Source organism: Vicia villosa, unplaced genomic scaffold (assembly GCF_029867415.1).
Source record: "Vicia villosa cultivar HV-30 ecotype Madison, WI unplaced genomic scaffold, Vvil1.0 ctg.003570F_1_1, whole genome shotgun sequence".
In the NCBI taxonomy this organism is placed as follows: domain Eukaryota; kingdom Viridiplantae; phylum Streptophyta; class Magnoliopsida; order Fabales; family Fabaceae; genus Vicia; species Vicia villosa.
Window position 1 is genome coordinate 91674 of NW_026706239.1, and position 20625 is coordinate 112298.

At 32.9% G+C, this 20625-nt stretch overlaps 1 pseudogene; it reads left to right on the plus strand.

Annotated features, from left to right (window-relative positions):
* Positions 1-2508: 2508 nt before the first annotated feature.
* LOC131641196 (uncharacterized) lies at positions 2509-4316 on the plus strand (annotated as a pseudogene).
* The last annotated feature ends 16309 nt before the right edge of the window (positions 4317-20625 follow it).

Sequence of the window (20625 nt, forward strand, 5' to 3'; positions counted from 1 at the left end):
GTCCGAGTGAATTGAAGTTTGAAAATTTGTATGATGGTACTTTGAGATATATGGATGTGCATGAAATCCATTTGAGGTCTCAAAAACTTGTTTCTCCTGTAAAAACAAGAAAACCCTAGTCAGGGACTGTTTGTGTAGGAGATAGTTAAGCGTACCTGATTTTTGTGCAGTGTTGAGTCTCTGCTAATCGCGTGATATTCAGAAGACTTCTAGAACAAAAATCTTGGAATTTTGAATTGTAAAAGATTGATTTGATTGATGGTACAAAACACTGAGAATTGTACTGCCAGCAGTTTGGCTGTCAACTGACTGTTCAGGTATTGACGTAGCAGTTAGAGTGAAAAATCAACAGTCAAAGTTAATTTTCTTTTTTTTTGTTGTTTTTGTTTTTGTTTTATGTGAAAAATGAAAGTTTATTTACATGACTTGTTTAAAAAACACAGACATAATAAATAACTAATATTTACTGTATGCGGGCAAAATTACCGATAATAACCCTGAAAATCATTTAATGCACAGAAAAATGAATATTTGACTGGCAGAAAACACACAAAATATTATCTGAGTAACTAAGCAATATTATGACAAATAGTACAACATTTAATACTGACAGTACAAATATTACATACTATATTGAACAGTACGAATAAACGGTACATTTAAGAAATAAGAAATACGGCAAATTTTAAGAATGACGATTGATAACCCATGCTACAAATAGTAACATGTAGATGATTGGGAGCATAAGCATCCCAGGTCCACAGTGTTCCGGGCTATGTAGACAGAAGAAAGACATGATCACCGTAGCAATGGCGATGACCATAAGAAAACACGTTTCCCACCGCTTCGCCATTTTGTCGGGGAAGAAGAAAGGATGGATTATGAAGTAGAAATTTGAGAGATGAATTAGAATTTGATGTGAGATTTTTATGAAAAAATGAGAGGTATTTATAGAGTGGAAAGAAGGATAGAGACGTTGGGGAATGATGTGATTCCGTACAAAAGGAAAATTTGAGTGGAAGTAAGATTTGAAAGAAAGTGTATGATAGTGTTGGGAAAAAGAGAGATGTAGAGAATAAAGTTAGGATTTAATTTTTGAAAAAAGAGATTTGAAAATATTTTTGAAAATAATGGAATATAGTACAAAAATTAGTGGGAAACAAAAGATAATAATAATCTATTTGTTACCAGTACAGTCTGGGTTTCCTGATTCATCGCCTGCAAAAAGATTTAACTTTGTACCAATTGTGTCAGTACTATTTATCTGTAAATAAATAAATAGCATGTGTGAAGTAATAAACAGTATTTTGCGTTTGCGTAAGAATAAATTCAACTGCAAGCCAAATTACTGTATAAGAAAAATTCTAAAAACTAAGTATTTCATATGTCAGGATATTTGTTGAAATAAAAATCCATGATTATATGAGACTCTTAATTTTCAGATTGGAGTTTTCTTGAAAAAAGATGCGGGCAAATTTTGGGGTATAACACTGATACATCAATAGATTTCAAGAAAACATGACCTTTAGGATTATTCACCAAAAAATTAAGTATAGTCATTCTCCTCCTATCGGTCCACCCGTCAGTCTTATGGTGCATCAAAACTTCTTCCAAAAAGCCCTATGTTCATCTAAATAATCATTGATCCTATTCAAGTGATGATTTAAATATTTCCCTCGAATCCCATAATTGGATGGTGGTTTAAATCCTGGACCATATTTAGCAACAACTTCAAACATATGATTACATTCTTCACTATTTTTGACATTAAATGGAATACCATTGGTGTGAATACTTAGAACGATGGCCTTACACGTATCTTCCCTCATCTCCTTTTTCCACGTGATGTTAATGGTTGCTTAAGAAGTCACTCATACACCACTTTTCTAAAACATATTTGTGGTGTTCAAAATCTATTCTTCGCTTTTTGTTTTTGCAACAAAGTTGGATGATCCACCGACACTATTAGGCTCTTCAATTTCATACAAATTTGGTTTCATAATTAACTTAGTTTGCAAATCAATAACAACAGTCATTATTCCCTTTTTAACTTCATCCAGAATAGCTCTGCAAGGTTTCACGTCCTTACTATAACCATTTAAATGATGTTTGAGTCGATGCACTCCTCCACTAAACTCTTCCCCACAATAGTTGCACTGCAACCTTTTTGTGTTCGGAGAAGGAAAACAATGCTTCCATGCCGGATTTGATTTATCTTCGCGATGGGGTCCATAACCACCAAATCAAGTGGATGCAATACGAAGAGCTTATCTAAAATGGGGTCCATATCAAATTCATTTAGAAAACTATCCTTTGTCCGGTAACAAGGATCATCCAAAAATATTTCAACATACTTGGTTTAGCATATTTCCATCATGGTTAGAATATTCAACATACTTTGTCTCTATTTCTATGGGTTTTAGAAATTAGAAGAAAGTTAGGAATGGAAAACATTGTTCCTTTCTTAAACACGTAGGGAAGGATCCTTGCTCACCACACAACAATGCAATGAAACCTTGTAAAGACTTGTTGAATCAAGATGGTCATATTAGAAATGTTATTCAAGTACAAAGTTCAAGTCAAAGAATGAATAATCAGTTACGACTCAAGACTTCAATTGACATTGTTCGTTGGTTAACACTACAAGCTTGTGCTTTTAGGGGTCACGATGAAACTAGCAAATCAAGAAATAAAGGTAACTTTCTTGAGTTATTGAAACTTTTAGCATCCTATAATGATGAAATTGCAAAAGTTGTGTTGGAAAATGCTCCACAAAATTGAAAGTATACTTCACATCAAATTTCAAAAAGAGCTCTTAAAAATTCTTTCTAGTAGGATGAAAAAGAGTATTCGTGAGGAAATTGTTGATTCCAAATTTTGCATCAATTTTGATGAAGCTCGTGATGAGTCAAAAAAGGAACAAATGGCTCTTGTATTAAGATTTGTTGATAAAGTTGGTTTAATACAAGAGAGATTTTTTTATGTGGCACATGTTAAAGATACCACATCTTTAACTCTTAAGGAAGCAATATGTGATATACTTTCTTGACATAACCTTGATGTTTCTAACATTCGTGGCCAAGGGTATGATGGTGCTAGAAATATGAGAGGATAATGGAATGGTTTACAAGCCCTCTTTATGAAGGATTGTCCTTATGCATACTATGTTCATTGTTTTGCTCATCGATTGCAACTTGCATTAATTACATCATCAAGAGAAGTCAAACCTGTTCATAAATTTTTTGAGAAGCTGATCTTTATTGTGAATGTTGTTTGTTCTTCTACAAAGCGCCATGATGAGTTACAAGCTACCCAATTAGAAGAAATTGCTTATTTGTTAGAGATTGATGAGATTGTAACTGGTTAAGGTGCAAATCATGTTGGTACATTGAAACGAGCTGGAGATACTCGTTGGAGATCACATTACGATTCTATTTCTAGCTTGATAAACATGTATGAAGCAACTTGTTCAGTTTTTAAAAAAATTGCAAAAGATATAAGAAGTTATGCTACACGTGGGGATGCAGATAGTTGTTACAATTACTTGAAGGCATTTGATTTTATATTTATTTTGCACTTGATGAAAGAAATCATGGTAATAACAGATATGCTTTGTCAAGCTTTACAAAAAAAATCAAGATGTAGTTAATGCTATGAACTTGGTTCGTTCAACAAAAAATATTAATTATGTTCATTCAACAACAAGATTTGGACGCTCCCGTCTTGAAGAGAATCAAGTCACGATTCAACATTACTTTAAACTTGAAATCTTTTTCACTACCATTGACAAACAGTTACAAGAGTTTAATAGCAGATTCAGTGAGCAATCAATGGATTTGTTAACTCTTTCTTGTTCTTTGTCTCCTAAGGATGGATATAAAGCTTTTAGCATTGATACTATTTGTTCTTTAGTTCAAAAATTTGATCCTATGGATTTTAGTGATCAAGAGAAGAATAATTTGCAATTTCAACTCCAACATTTTCTATTTGTTGTCCGTCAAGCATCAAACTTGAATAATTTATCAACTATTCAAGAAATATGTTCATGTTTAGTTGCATCTGGACAGGCTGAAACTTACTTCTTGATTGATAGACCACTTCGTCTTATCACGACTCTTCCCGTTTCTACGGCCACAACTGGGAGATCTTTTTCAGCAATGAAAATTATTAAGACTAAGTTGAGAAACAAGATGGATGATGGGTTTCTTGGAGATAGCATGACAGTATATATTGAAAGGGAGATTAATGCAAGCATTAGTTCTGAGTTAATTATTGATGATTTCAAGTCACTCAGAACGCGTAAGGCATTACTTTAAGGTAGTTTTAAGTCATGTAATTTAATTTTTTAGTAATTAACTTTATATTTATTTTAACTTTAATGTTTTATTTAAAATATTATTGATATTTTATTTATAATATTTATTTTACATTAACGTCCCTCCCAAAATTTTTTAGCTGGCTCCGCCACAGTATGTATGTATGTATATATATATATATATATATATATATATATATATATATATATATATATATATATATATATATATATATATATATATATATATATATATATATATATATATATATCTTTAAATCAAGTTGTTAAAGTAATCAATTCAAACATCTTCTTTAACTTGTAAAATAGTTCAATTTTCACAGACTTTATAAATATATATGTAATTTATTCTTTAGTTAGGCAATACTCGATCAACGATTCTTTTTCAGCTATCAATTATCTTATATTATGAAACTGAGTTTCAATATGCTTGGTGTAACACCCCGATATCTGTTACACGCATCAACCGTGTCGGCCAACCGAGCATGTCACCAGCTTAATCAATAATCCCCCTAGGTCCGCTTATCGGCTGCCTAGGAAATATTGTTTTTGCCTCCCGCAGGAATCGAACCATGTACCTAGGGGTTAAATATGTATTCATAGCAATTCTTGCTACCACTTGAGCTACTAGCTCAAGTGGTAGCAGGAATTGCTATGAATACGTATTTAACCCCTAGGTACATGGTTTGATTCCTGCGGGAGGCAAAAACAATATTTCCTGGGCAGAATCAATAATCCCCCTAGGTCCGCTTATCGGCTGCCCAGGAAATATTGTTTTTGCCTCCTGCAGGAATCGAACCATGTACCTAGGGGTTAAGTACATATTCATAGCAATTCCTGCTACCACTTGAGCTAACTATCCATGAAAAGTTAGATTCTTACTCACTACAATTACTAACTTGATGTAACAGAATTTATTTGTTGGACTGTTTTTATTTTTGCATATCACTTATAAATTCTTCTCAACTACACTGTTTGAGTGACACAACTAGTTGATGCAATATATTCTGCTTCAATTATTTAAAGTGCATTAATATATTGTTTATTCGAAGACCACAATATTGCACCAGTACCCAAATGAAATGCACACCATGATGTTCTCTTTCTTGTTTCTATATCGCTTCCCCAATCACTACTTGTATATATATACGACTAATGTGTGATTCTTCCATGAATATATAAGCAATCCAACTTCGTATACTATATTTTCTCTTGTGGTAATCAGATATCTCAGAATTCCAATCAAAAACTTATATTGGGTTGAGTCTACCCACTCGCCATCATTTCCTCTTGCCAACTTCAACTTTTCTTCAATGTACGTGTAAATTGGCTTTGAATTTTCCATCTTGAGCTTCTTCAAAATAACACATGCATACTTCTTTTAAGAAATAAAAATTCCATAGTTTTATTGGATGACTTCAATGTCAAGGAAATAGGACATTAGACCCAAATCCGTCATTTCAAAAAACCTTATCATAACCTCCCTAAATTCTGTAGCCATCCTTGAATTATTTTTGGTAAAAATCAAATCATCAACATACAAGCAAACAATAAGAACATCTCCATGCTCGAAAATTTTAATATATAACATGTGCTCAAACAAACATCTATGAAAATTATTCCACACAAAATAAGAATCATTCTTCTTCTACCAAGCTCTCGGCACACATTTCAAGCCATATAATGCTTTCTCCAATCAGTAGACTTTATCTTCATTTCCTTTGACTACATATCTTGCAATCTGCTCAACATACATTTCTTCTTCCAAATTACTATTAATAAACTCATACTTAACATCCATTTTGATATATTTTCTAAATATTTTGAGTAGAGATCGAAATAAGCATTCGAATTGTATCCAATATTGCAATAGGAGAAAAAACCTCAAAGTAATCAATACCTGGTTTTTGTTTGTACCCATTAGCCACCAACCTCGCTTTAAGGCGATCATCAATTTCACCATTGGGTTTGTACTTTGTCTTGTACACCCACTTCACTCATATAGGCCTTTTGTCTGTTGTCAAATCTCATGTTTGATTCTTCTCAATTGCATTGGTTTCTTCATTCATGTCTTTTCTCACATTTTCATCACTCAAGCCGTCTTCAAAATTTAATGGCTCACAATCTACAAATAAATTAAAATTGATAATCTCTTCACCAGATGGTTCATTATTGTTACCCAAAACACAATCTTGCAGTCTGGATGATAATCCACACGACCTTTGTTGTCTGTTGGATGTTTCTAGATCATGAGGTGTTGGATTATGTTCATTCTCGTCTTCATAATCATTTGAAGTCACTATTGGATCCTTTTGTAACTTTGAGGACCAATCCCATATTCCTCCTTCATCAAAATTCTCATCTCGATTGGTAGTCCCCTTCATTGCCTCTAAATTATAAAGCTTATAAGCCTTTGAGTTTGAACTGTAACCAACAAACATACATCTTTATCATTTGTCATGTAACTTCTTTCTCAGTTGATCTAGTACATGAGCATATGAAATACATCCAAAAACTCTAAGGTGTCAGATTAAAAGTCTTCTTCCACTCCAAGCTCCTTTGGGAGTCTTTTGTTGAACACTTTTTATTAGACATCTATTTAAAATATAAACTGCAGTAGCCATTAATTCTGCCCAAAATTCTTTTGGCATTTGTTTGGATATTAGCATACATATCACCATATTCATGATTTTTCTATTCCTTCTTTCAGCAACTCCATTCTGCTGAGATGTGTATATTTTTGTTAATTGATGCTCAATTTCATGTTGCTCAAAGAAACTTGTACCAATGAGGTATTCTTGACCTCGGTCTGTTCTCAATGTTTTGATTTTACAACCACTTTATTTTATATAAATTCCTTGAATGTCTTGGAGGCATCGTACATTTTTTTATTTTTGTTTCAAGAAATACATCCAAGCATTTTTGTGTAAAATCATCAACAAAAGTAATAAAGTACTTGCAACCATATTTCCACTAAACACAAGCATGAATGAATTATCTGCAACAATTTCTTCGCTCTCCAAGATATTCCAGCTGGAAATGAGTCTTTATGCTTTTTTCCTATTTGACAAGTCCCGCCACATACTTCATTTGAAATATTCATAAAAAGCAAACTAGAAACATATTATTTTCGTGATAGGTAATTCAAGCAAGAGAAATGAAAGTGACCAAATCTCATGTGCCACAACCAATCATCATTTGGAATAATAGAACTCAAGCAAGGAAATTTTTCATGTTGAATTTTCAAAGGGATAGGTGGTTCGATGTCATTCTTACCATTGTGATAAATATACCATTTCTGTAAATCAACGTCCACAAACTATTGTGAATATGTATGTTGTAACCTTTCTTTGAAAGTTGTCCTATACTCAATAGATTGTGATGTAGACCAAGAGTATAAAAAACACCAACAATAAAGTTTTGTGACCCAACTTTCAACCTTATAGAAATTTGGCCTTTCTCCAAAATGAGAATAGAATTGTTTCCAAAACTTACCACTAACTTTATTGTTTCATCTAGAGAATAAGTAATTCCGTTTTCCACACATATGATTACTATTTCTAGTGTCCAAATACCAAATATTTTATTCTTCTACAAATGCTTTACTTGCCAAAAATAAATTTTATGGATTTTTAAGGTACCCACCGATATTTTGATACGAACTTTCTGCCACTTTTACCTGATATTTGTATCTGCAATCAGCTGATTTGTGTCCAAACTTTACACAATTATAACAAGTAGAATTTCTCCTTTTTTTATTGTAGTTACTTCTTCCTTGACCATGGTTACACATGCAGGATAGAAAAAGGAATTTTTAGAAACTTACTAAAGTTTGGAGCTTTGAGAATTGTTGAAATGTGTTGATATTAGGAGTTGAAATGAGTAGAAATTAGTTGATGTGAGTTTTGAAAGTAGAGATTTTGAGAGGTTTTGGGTGTTTGAGTTTGAAAGTAGAGATTTCGTGGATTTAATGTATAAATCCTAATTCGGAGATACATCTCCGAAAAGTCCAAAATTTAATAAAAAATGTGTTTTGAAGATGCAGCTCCGAAAATATCTCTAAAAAATAAAATATGATGCGTTCGAAGATACATCTCCGAATCAGAGAATAAATCTGAAAATGATAATGGCGTGTGGGTCATTAGACCAAATTATTGTAACAATTTCAAGTGTCTTTTTAAAAATAATAATAATAATAATAATAATAATAATAATAATAATAATAATAATGTTTAGTGATAAACAATATTTACAAAGAAAAGGTGCACCGCCTTATTCCGCGAATACGATAGTACCGACGCGCCCTAATCCGCGAAGCCAAACATTATAAATAGCAACAAAATCAAAGAAACAACAACGTTGCTTCAATCAAATCATTTCTCTCTAACAATCTTATTTCTCAATCTTTGGTCTGCTCTCCTCTTGCTGTGTTCAATTCTGCTTCTGATGGAATCACCACATTCATCACCACATTCTCAGATTTCCTTTTCCTCACCCCCACCGCCACCAAAACCTAATAAGAAACGAAAGATCCAGTTTCTCAGATTTCCTTTTCCTCACCCCCACCGCCACCAAAACCTAATAAGAAACTAAAGATCCAGTTTTTAGATGACATTCCTCCTCAAATCATCACACTATCATCACCTCACCGTACTCCCTCACTACTGCTCAAAAGACGCTTGGAATTCATGGATGAAATCATTGAGCTCGGTGAGATGCGTTTGGAACTGTATCGTCTCATGGAGGAGACCCAAGAAGCCATCGACGCTGAAAGAAAGAGGAAAATTGCAATCTTGATGTCATTTAGATAGTAACTCTCAACTTATTGTTCCTTTCAATTCATTATGCATTTCTGCATTCATTCTTGATCATCTGTCAAGTATGTTGTTTTATTTCTGTATTATTGATGAGCTGGACAAAATCCGTCTTCAGGTAATGTATATGTCTAAAAAGTTACTTTATAGTCTAAAAAGTTACTCTTTTTATTTCCCAAAATTATTTTGAATCCATTACTAACTTGATCGTCGGAGACTTTGCAGGTACCACACCTTTTGTTAGAAATATGGTATGATAATCCTGGATATCTTCAAGAATCGTGTTTGTTCACTTTCCGAACAAAGTATTTCGACCCTATTCTTGTCGGGTTCACGAAATCTTTGCGGGAATAATTCTTGAAGAACAATCTGTTTCTGACAATAGAGAGAGATCAGAATGTAGATAGGAAGTATGTAATTTCGTGTCCCAAATCGAGACCAAAAGACTCCTTATATAGGAGACCAATAATAGAAACGAACAGACACACCTTTTCGGAAAACAGTTATGTCTGTTGGAACGGGTGCAACTATTCAAACGAATTGTTATGTCCGTTGGGAAAGGGTGCAACTATTCAAACGAAATTTTTGCTCGGGGCGCTGCCCCTTGGACCCCGGCAGGGGCTCCGCCCCTTGGACCCCGACGGGGCGCTCCCCCACACCCCGCCAGGGGCTACGCCCCTTGGATCCCCATTTCTATTGTTCATATTCAATTACACGTTTGGCTCGACGAGCGTGCACTCCGCACTACCCTAACTCGTTTCAAACTTAACGCATAATTGCATTGGCCTATAGTAAATCACATTACTACCAAAATGCATTGATGATACTAAAATCACCAACACCTTTGCTATGATATGCTCATGTCACGATTAGGTCAAAATCAATCTTGAGGTCATTCTTTTGTTTCACTCTTTTCATTTGGTTTGATTTGCTTGAGCTCAACAAATTATTCAGGTTCATTCGTTGATTTCATTTATCTAATTAATATGTACTTGTTTTATAAAAATGTCAAATCTTTTCTTGATTTGAACACTTTTTTAGTTGTCCTAATGAGCTTATTTACTTGGAAGAAGGTTGGTGAATATTAAAATGATATAGTTAATATCTATCATGTCATTGCCCTTACTGTGATATAACAGTTAATTGTTTGTCCCACATTCTCTCATATGGTAATCAATCATGTTTCTGTTTATGTCCTATAGAATGCATACATGTTAATCTTGATGTTATGATATTGTTTCTATTTCAATTTTTCCTTCATGAATGACCATTTGATTATGTTTGAGTTTGGCTTTAGATTATTTCTTCCATTGTTTGATTTGAATAGGGTTTGCACTTTAATAGTTGGAATCTGTCATATTAATCAATCAATGATATGAATCTAAATTCTGCTGTAACAATCTGATTTAGTTCAAACTCCTAAGTTTTGTTTATGTCATTATTAGAAAGCAATCGAATCAACTATAGTTGTTTGCATTTTTCAGGGGTTACTAGAATTAGGACCCACCAAGGAAGCATGTGTATCTGACTTTTTCATTGTATTGGATTCTGTTGTTTCACTTATTGATAGCAATTTAAGGCTTCCCATACCGCACCATTTTTGCAGAGATATGTTTTTTCGACTCACCCTTAGTTTTCTTTAATGCAATGATTAAATGAGCTTGCTCTTTGTCTGATTTCAATATTTCTTCCATATTAAATTTGGCGGCCTTACTTCACTTGTTCATTTCATTTTTGCTGATTTTATAGTAATCTGTGATCAGTTCCATAAGATACAGAAAGAGATGCAGGGCATCTTTGATTTGGAAGTATAATCTGGTCTGCATCCCAGCTATTTTTTGTACTGAGTTCCATGCACTTCATTATAATTAAATCACATACATTTGTGATTCTACTAGATGAAAAGTGTTACTTGTTTGTTAATTTCTCTGTAGCACCTACACCTCTTATCAAATGTAGTAACAATGTCTTTAATAGATATTGATGTACATGAACTTGAGAAGTTGCATTCTGTTTTTAATTCATTTCAAATCCTGGTAATTTCCGATGCTCTTGGTGGATTGTTGTTGGTTTAGCTGCAAGTCATGCTAGAGGTGTTCTAAAGGTAAGGTTTACTTTGTGTACTTAATTAGTTAGCAATGTTTTCTCATCCTGTATCATGTGGTTGGCTGCAGGAAACAAATGCTATGCATTTGATGATGTTGTTTTTTCTAATGACAAATGTTAGTATGTAAGTTTTATGTTGTGGGTGGGAATAGAGCCATCAACCTTAACTCTCTCACTTCAACCTCCAACCATCAAGCCAACCTTATATCTCTCTACATGATGATATGGTCTAGTTTTGTCTTTGCTTTTTGGAGCTTTTAATGAAAGAGATAATTATTTCAATTTATAGGTGGAGTTGTAGAGGCAGTCACTGCACAAAATTTTGGTACATAATTGAGTTATTGATAATTTCATACTGGACCATATGAATTTGTTGAAGAATTTTGCAGTTACATAATATTATTATATTTGTATGACTTCTAAAATCATTTTATTGGGATCTTGGGCAAAAGACATCCTTCATATTATTTGAATTGTACAAATTTTCTGAAGTGGTTTTCCTTCAATGTGGTTGCAGGGATTTGTCATTGTCTCAGCTCATTTTAAGGTAGTATGTTGTTTTATTTTCCAAAATAATTTTGAATTCATAACTAACTTGATCGTCGGAGTCTTTGCAGGTACCACACCTTTGCTATGCTCATGAGTATGATCAAATATAAAGGAAAGCCAACATCTCAAAAACATGGTAGGAAGTTTGCTTTGCTGTGATCGGTTCCACGAGATTTAGAAAGTGATACAGACACACCTTTGATTTGGGTTGCTGGTCATGCTCAACAAGCTGCTAGAGTGTTCCTGAACAGAAGCTGCCCGCGGTCTACCGTATTGGAAGCACAATCTGTTCTTCAACCCAACTATGAGTGGACGACTGTCATTGACATGAAGGCCTGCTGGAACATTGGAAGGGCAGAAGGTGAAAATGTTGGCTGACAACTGGTTCTGGGTCAGACTGAGTTTGAATTGTGGTGCTAGGCAAGGATGTGACATGTGTAGACTTTATAAGCGGATATTGGCGTATTGGCGTATATGAATGAGAATGGAGAAGAGCCTTGTTTCAATGTGAGGAGGGTGTGATGGAGAGGAAATGAGTTCAGCTGTGGCAACTTAGTGCTGGTGGAAGGGATGGGAAATTACGCGATGCAGGAAGCAGGTGATAAACTAGTGGGGAATGTGGGAATAGTTGGATCAAGTAAATATGGCATGAAATTTGGCATACATCAGTGCCAAATCATTACTTTGTCAAATATCTTTGTTTCCCCGCTTTTATGCTCATTACTTGTTGGTGATTTTAGTATCATCAATGCATTTTGGTAGTAATGTGATTTACTATAGGCCAATGCAATTATGCGTTAAGTTTGAAACGAGTTAGGGTAGTGCGGAGTGCACGCTCGTCGAACCAAACGCGTAATTGAATATGAATAATAGAAACGGGCATAACGTTTCGTTTGAATAGTTCCACCCGTTCCCAACGGACTTAACGATTCGTTTGAATAGTTGCACCCGTTCCCAACGGACATAACGATTCGTTTGAATAGTTGCACCCGTTCCAACAGACATAACTGTTTCCGAAGAGGTGTGTCTGTTCGCTTCTATTATTGGTCTCCTATATAAGGAGTCTTTTGGTCTCGATTTGGAAGACGAAATTACATACTTCCTCTCTACATTATGATCTGTTCTCCATTGTCAGAAACAGATTGTTCTTCAAGAATTATCCCCGCAAAGATTTCGTGAACCCAGACAAAGAATAGGGTCGAAATACTTTGTTCGGAAAGTGAACAAACACGATTCTTGAAGATATCCAGGATTATCATACAAATTCTCTAACAAACGAACAAAGTAATTTTTCTGATAATCATGGCTGGAGGAGGAAGCACCGTCAAGGAGATGACTAAAAGTTTCAGAAAATTGGACAAGTTGCATGGACAATAATCGACATCACAAAAATACAAATCCTCTATAATAATTCCAGAGCACTCTTCGCTACATTCGAGTTTTCGTCGGTCTTGCGCAAACTCGAGAAGACTGGATTATCCTGGTTGTTACTGCGTAGAAACTCCAAGACAAATTGGGAGTGCTTGAAATACTATAAAGAAAGTGTTCCGTACACAATTCTAACCTTGATTCCATTCGGTTTAAATTGATTTTTCTAACAATCTTATAGTATTTTGTTTAATGATAATGGAGACTTCCGTTTCAAGCATTAAAGAATGAACTGATGTATCATGGACTCATTCTGAATACAAGAATAATAATTGTCATCATAAATCCGGGTACGTTCTTATTAATTTTCATAGAAATTAATGTGCAGTGAAAATCTAATATCAAATTTTAAATATGAATCTTTTCTAAAGGTTGGTTACCAATATTATAAGTTTTTCATTAATGCTTAATTCGATAATTTAAAATCTTTTGAGTATATGCACTTTTCTATTATAATATATTTGTTATCACAGGGTGTTGATATGTTGTTAGTGTAATGCATTCTGCATTCAGGCAACGTATCCGAAACGAAATCTTATAAAGCATGTTCTTTTTTGAATAATATTGTGACAATGAAAAATTAATTAAGTCTATATATTATCATGCATTGCAACGCTTCACACCCATATTCAAAATTTATTGAGATATGAAACATTTCCACTGTAACATCTCGTTTGGTATGCGATATTACATAGTGTTTCGATTGAATATCGTTTAAGATGAAATCTTTTTAAAATATTTATTAACATGATTATGATCATTATGATTTTCATTAATAATTGGATGTTTGTGTATTCTGTATGTATATGTTTTATCAAGTCAATTTAATATCACAATTGTTGATATTAATATTAGATGTCAAAATATATAAATGTTTATTATTAATTGGTGCAGAATTCACATATATCAGAATTCATATATATCATGCATGTATCTTAAATCTTGCATAAGTTTTGTTATTATATTTATTTTGGATTCAATTAAAATTTGTAATTTGAAATTTTAAAGTATAAATTGAACTGGTTGATTATTAAAGTAGTCGAATTTATTAAAGTTCATGATTTTAAATTATGCAATTGAGTTTTGATTTGTATTCTATGTGACTAACATGTTTATGTTCAATGAGACTTTTTATTATAAGACACATGAAGATCATTTAAAGATGGTTCATGACTTCTATGAATTTGGAGTCTTATTAAATCCCCTTATATAGAATTTTGAGAACCTTATTGTGGATGATAAAGAATTCGAGATTCTCACAAGTTAAAAACCTTGTGAGGAAAGTTCTCCAAGGATTGTTGAAAACACAAATCAAAAGTTCGTCAACGATTGCTATGCATTAAATATATTTTGGATATATATTTAAAAGGAAGTATCATAGTGATGATACACTAAACATCTACAAGAATTCATTAGTAACCAAAGGCTTCAGACAAAAAGAAGGGATTGATTATTTCGATACCTATGCTCCAGTTGCCCGTATCACTACTATTAGATTGTTGATTGCCTTGGCGGCTATTCATAATCTAGTGATTCATCAAATGGATGTCAAAACAACATTTCTGAATGGTGATTTGAAAGAAGAAGTGTATATGAAGCAACCTGAAGGTTTTGTAATGCATGGTAATGAGCACAAAGTGTGTAAGCTAGTTAAGTCGTTGTATGGGCTGAAACAAGCTCCGAAGCAGTGGCATCAAAAGTTTGATGAGGTTGTTTTGTCTAATGGTTTCATTCTAAACCAAGCTGACAAATGTGTATATAGCAAATTCGATACATCCGGTAAAGGAGTTTTCATTTGTCTATATGTTGATGACATGTTGAACTTTGGCACCGACCAAAATCAAGTTGATAAAACAAAGAATTTCTTGTCATCAAAGTTCTCCATGAAAGATATGGGAGAAGCGGACGTTATTCTTGGTATTAAGATTAAACGGGAGAATAAGGGAATTGTAATTACGCAATCTCATTACGTTGAGAAAATACTCATGAAGTTCAATTATGAAAATTGTTCTCCAGTAAGTACTCCCATGGATCCAGGAGAAAAGCTTATGCCAAATACAAGTAAACCTGTGGATCAACTCGAATACTCAAGAGCTATAGGCTCTTTGATGTATGCTATGATTAGCACTAGACCGGATATTGCGTATGCGGTTGGAAAGTTGAGTAGATTTACTAGTAATCCTAGAAGACATCATTGGCATGCGATAACTAGGGTATTCAAGTACTTGAAGGGTACTATGAATTATGGATTTTCATATATGGGATTTCCTTCGGTGTTAGAGGGTTATTCGAATGCTAGTTGGATAAATAATGTTGAAGATTCATCCTCTACAAGTGGATGGGTGTTCTTGCTTGGGGGAGGTGCCATCTCATGGGCTTCCAAGAAGCAAACATGTATAACTAGTTCCACAATGGAATCTGAGTTTGTAGCATTAGGTGCTGCTGGTAAAGAAGCAGAATGGCTAAGGAACTTGGTATATGAGATTCCGATATGGCCTAAACCGATATCACCAATTTCTATCCGTTGTGATAGCAGTGCCACACTGGCTAAAGCGTATAGTCAAATATACAATGGAAAGTCTAGACATTTGGGTATTAGACATAGTATGATTAGGGAATTAATCATGAATGGGGTGATATCTATTGAGTTTGTTCGGTCGCAACAAAACTTAACTGACCACTTGACGAAGGGGTTAGCAAGAGACTTAGTGAAGAAGTCGGTAATTGGGATGGGATTAAAGTCCATTTAAATCTATTAGTTATGGTATACCCAATTCCCTTCTAATACAACGTTAGAAGCAGAATTCAATGTGGAAAGATCATAGTTAAAGATTGGAGCAATTGTGTTTATCTTCCCAAGGTATGTGCTCAGACCTGCAAGTGATGGCTAGGTTGAAGTATATCTTCTTAATGGTTCTTTTGAAAAATTGCAAATGCAGGTGCAAGATTAAAAGGATCACCTATGTGAGCATGAAGTTTTGCCGCTTCAAGAAGCTTGGACTTGACTTCCTATATGCTTATTAATGGATAAGGACACATGGCTTGTAAAGTGTCAAGTATGAATAGTAGAGTATTGTAAGAAACATATGTGTACTATATCTTTAAATATTCAAATGGATTGACGGGTTCAATCATTATGACACCCCGATTTTCGAATAATTGGAATGTGTATTTGTACTAAGATGAAAATTCAATCGTAAGACATTTTCTTCTATGCATTTGTTTGATCGTTATACCTGTAAAGTAAATCAAGGATTATACTAAAATGGGGGGAGTTTGTTGGTGATTTTAGTATCATCAATGCATTTTGGTAGTAATGTGATTTACTATAGGCCAATGCAATTATGCGTTAAGTTTGAAACGAGTTAGGGTAGTGCGGAGTGCACGCTCGTCGAACCAAACGCGTAATTGAATATGAATAATAGAAACGGGCATAACGTTTCGTTTGAATAGTTCCACCCGTTCCCAACGGACTTAACGATTCGTTTGAATAGTTGCACCCGTTCCCAACGGACATAACGATTCGTTTGAATAGTTGCACCCGTTCCAACAGACATAACTGTTTCCGAAGAGGTGTGTCTGTTCGCTTCTATTATTGGTCTCCTATATAAGGAGTCTTTTGGTCTCGATTTGGAAGACGAAATTACATACTTCCTCTCTACATTATGATCTGTTCTCCATTGTCAGAAACAGATTGTTCTTCAAGAATTATCCCCGCAAAGATTTCGTGAACCCAGACAAAGAATAGGGTCGAAATACTTTGTTCGGAAAGTGAACAAACACGATTCTTGAAGATATCCAGGATTATCATACAAATTCTCTAACATTACTTTGGGAGGCAAGAACAAGTCATATTTCTAAAACCAGATTTACATGCCTTCGGTTATTGCCAACAATGCTGCAAAACTCATCTAAGAATTCAATGAATCTAATGAAAATTATGCCCCTTAAGCCTCCCATGTACCTGCAGCCGCAACTTGGGGGGGCTTCTCAAGAAAATGAATGTTGATGCAAGTTCTTTAGTGATTCCTTCACTCCTGGGAAGCTCATTGTTTCTTTTTCTTTTTAATTCTTTGAGACATATAGCGTAAAGGGTGTGTCCTCCTTCTGAGACGTGTTCCACGATTCCTGAATGATGGCGATATCGTCCAAAACTAATTGGTTCCTGCCTGAGAGATGTGTCTTGGATTTGGGTTTTCTTGTCCATTCCGTCGTGCATATTCATATAATCTTCTTGGTTCCGATCTAGGTGCTGATTTTGTCTTCATATAGTCTTTCCATATGTTGTTCGGTTTCCTTATCCTGCTGCATGTGCATATGGTGATCTAGTCTAGTATGTTGTTCCTGCAAAAAGATAATATTTTCAAACCTATGATTGCCCTGTGCATTCTTTATAAGCTCCTGCAATTGTTGTGTTGGTAATTCAAAGTGAGTGTTAGATTCAAAGTTTATCTTGTTCTTTTTCCTTTTTCAGAGACTTGTTATAAAAGTGCGTGTTAGATTCTTATACTTATATAACAGCATGTGTTGGTAATTCAATCTTTAGTTTTGCCATGGTTTCCTAGAAGCTACAAAGTGGAGCTTCAAGACACCAATTACAGCTACTAAAATTGAGATTGTTGGGTTTATTTGACAGTAATGTATAGTGTAAACTTACCAAGTTTTTACCTATTTATTGAACTACTACAAAATATGATTTCCATGTATTTACCTATTTGTTGAAATACTAGAAAAAATGATTCACTAAGTCAGTGAATTTTGATTGATCTATGTGATTTATTTGGATCGTGTTTCCTCTGTTTGAAACTTTATAATTGCAAAACAATAAGAGAATAAATAAGAAATAGTTATGAGAAATAGATCATTACTTGATTAAACAATAAAGTTATGTTTTCTAGCTTTTGAAGGGACTCGTTTGCATACGGTGATCACTAAGACTGTGTTTATTTATGGTGATGTGAGAGAGTCTAAAAAGACTGAAATTAATGAGATTTTTTTTCCTTTTTTGAATGGAAAATGTTAGATATAAAATTAATTTGATGTTTTTTTAGTATAAGAGAAAGATAATAAAAAAGTTGATTATATTTAAAACTGTTTATTTCATTAAAAACTCTTCAACTACAATTATTTTGGTTTTTAATTATATTTTATTTAATTATTAATAAATTAAATTTAGTTTATAGAATAAAATAAATCTCATAATTAACAACATTTAAATTGAACTCAATAAATAAATTATTGAATTCTTTTTGTATTTTTTAACACAGCAATACAAGGTCATGAAAGGTTGCGTGTACTTGAGTGATGTCGACTCTCCCACTATGTCTTAAATTGGGTTTGTATTTTTACTTTTTAGTGTACATATTAAGAAACTCATTAGTGCAAAATAGAAAAAATAAGGCTTAAGTTTGCCTAGGTGTCATTTAAAAAAGTGAAAAATAAAAAAATAATGCCACATAGTATAACATAGACACCTGAAATATGCGATTTTCGATCAAGATTTAAAGGAACACAATATATATATATATATATATATATATATATATATATATATATATATATATATATATATATATATATATATATATATATATATATATATATATATATATATATATATATGGCAATTGAGGCTAAAGGTAGTGCACTGACAGTGTAAAAAAATTTTACACTGTCATCCAATAGAAACAAATCGTTTTGCCATGTCATATAATTTTTTTTAAAATTATAATCGGATTTGTTCTGATTCATGGTCGTGATTGGTTGACGGTGTAAAACTTTTTTATACTGTCAGTGCATCACCCATTTTCTCATGGCAATTTTATTTTTACAACAACAAAAAATAACATCAATGTAAACTGGAACTCGATTATATTAACCTAAAAAACTAATTAATATTAGAAAAATACTTGCATGACCACAAATATAACAAATGACTTTACAAACAACCAATCACAAATTTTTATTAATTAAAAAACAAAAATATTTTTTTTTCTCTCTCCTACTTAATCATAACCACCTCATAAATCCAATTAAAAAAGAAGTTAAATTTTAAATAAATTTAAAATTTTCTCTTTTCTGATTGGTTTTTCCTAACACTAATGATTTATGTTCGTATCCATGCAAGTTTTTCTCTTAATATTATGTTAGACTTTTGTTATTGTCTTCCAATTTCCACAACCACTCGTATATTTTAATATTAAACTATTTTAATTACATGTATGGTACATACCTCATCCTGCGCTTCTATAGTCATATACTATCTAGTATTTTTGTTAAAATGATTTTTATGGAAGTAATAAAACACTATATGCATATTTTCTAGGTTGAGAAATTAATTATTTTTGAAGATAAAAATAAAATGAAGGTTTCATTTTGAAAATATTGTAAAACGAATAATAACAAACTATTTTGAATATAAAATGATGGTATCATTTTGAAAATATTATAAAAAGAATAATAAGATACTATTTTGAATAAAAAAACTAAATCAGATTCATGGTTAATGTAATTAACTAAAAAATGATTTATACTTACAATATTGAGAATATCACATCAATCTTTCTATACTCAAATCATTTTTTTCTCAAAATATTTCTCTATCACGCTCTCTCCCTTCCTCTTTTTATATGCAATTTTCTTCTTCTTTTCTACTCCCTCCGTCCCACAATGAGTAACCCATTTGGAATAAAATGGTGTCCAAAAATGAATGACCCATTTCAATTTCCAATACACTTTTTCCAATTCTACCCTCTAATTATTTAAAAATTCACCATTTCCAATACATAATAAGGGTACTATAGTAAAAACAATATTATCTCTCTTACTTTTTTACACTTTCCTTAATCTGTGTGAAATGGTGTGCTGGGTCACTCATTGTGGGACGGAGGGAGTATTTTTTTATTGTAAAAAAACTTTAAATATAAAATAAAATGAAGAATATTAGTACACCCCAAATATGTATTCCCTATTTAATCATTTTCTCTTTTTTTTTTCAAGTCAAAACTAATAACAATTAGAGCAACCTCGCCTACAACCATAACCATAAACGGTCTCATGTCAACAGAGTTTATACTGAAGCTACTTGTGTAGATCTGTTTTTCTTTTAACAAAAAAATAAAAATATTAATTTTCTTATGCATATTATAGTCCTTAAAAATGTTGTAAAAAACAAAAAAGAGACATAACACTTTATCAAAGTCATTAAAATGGCAAAATATTAAACAAAATCAACGTGAATAGCAAACTTGAAAATATTTCAATCAAATTCATAAACACATGAGAAAAATCGTTAAACACAAAATTAATTGGCGAAGGAAATGATGAAACCAAAATCATGTAAATATAAAATCATGAAAAACATAATCAAACTCATTTAAATGGTCAAACATT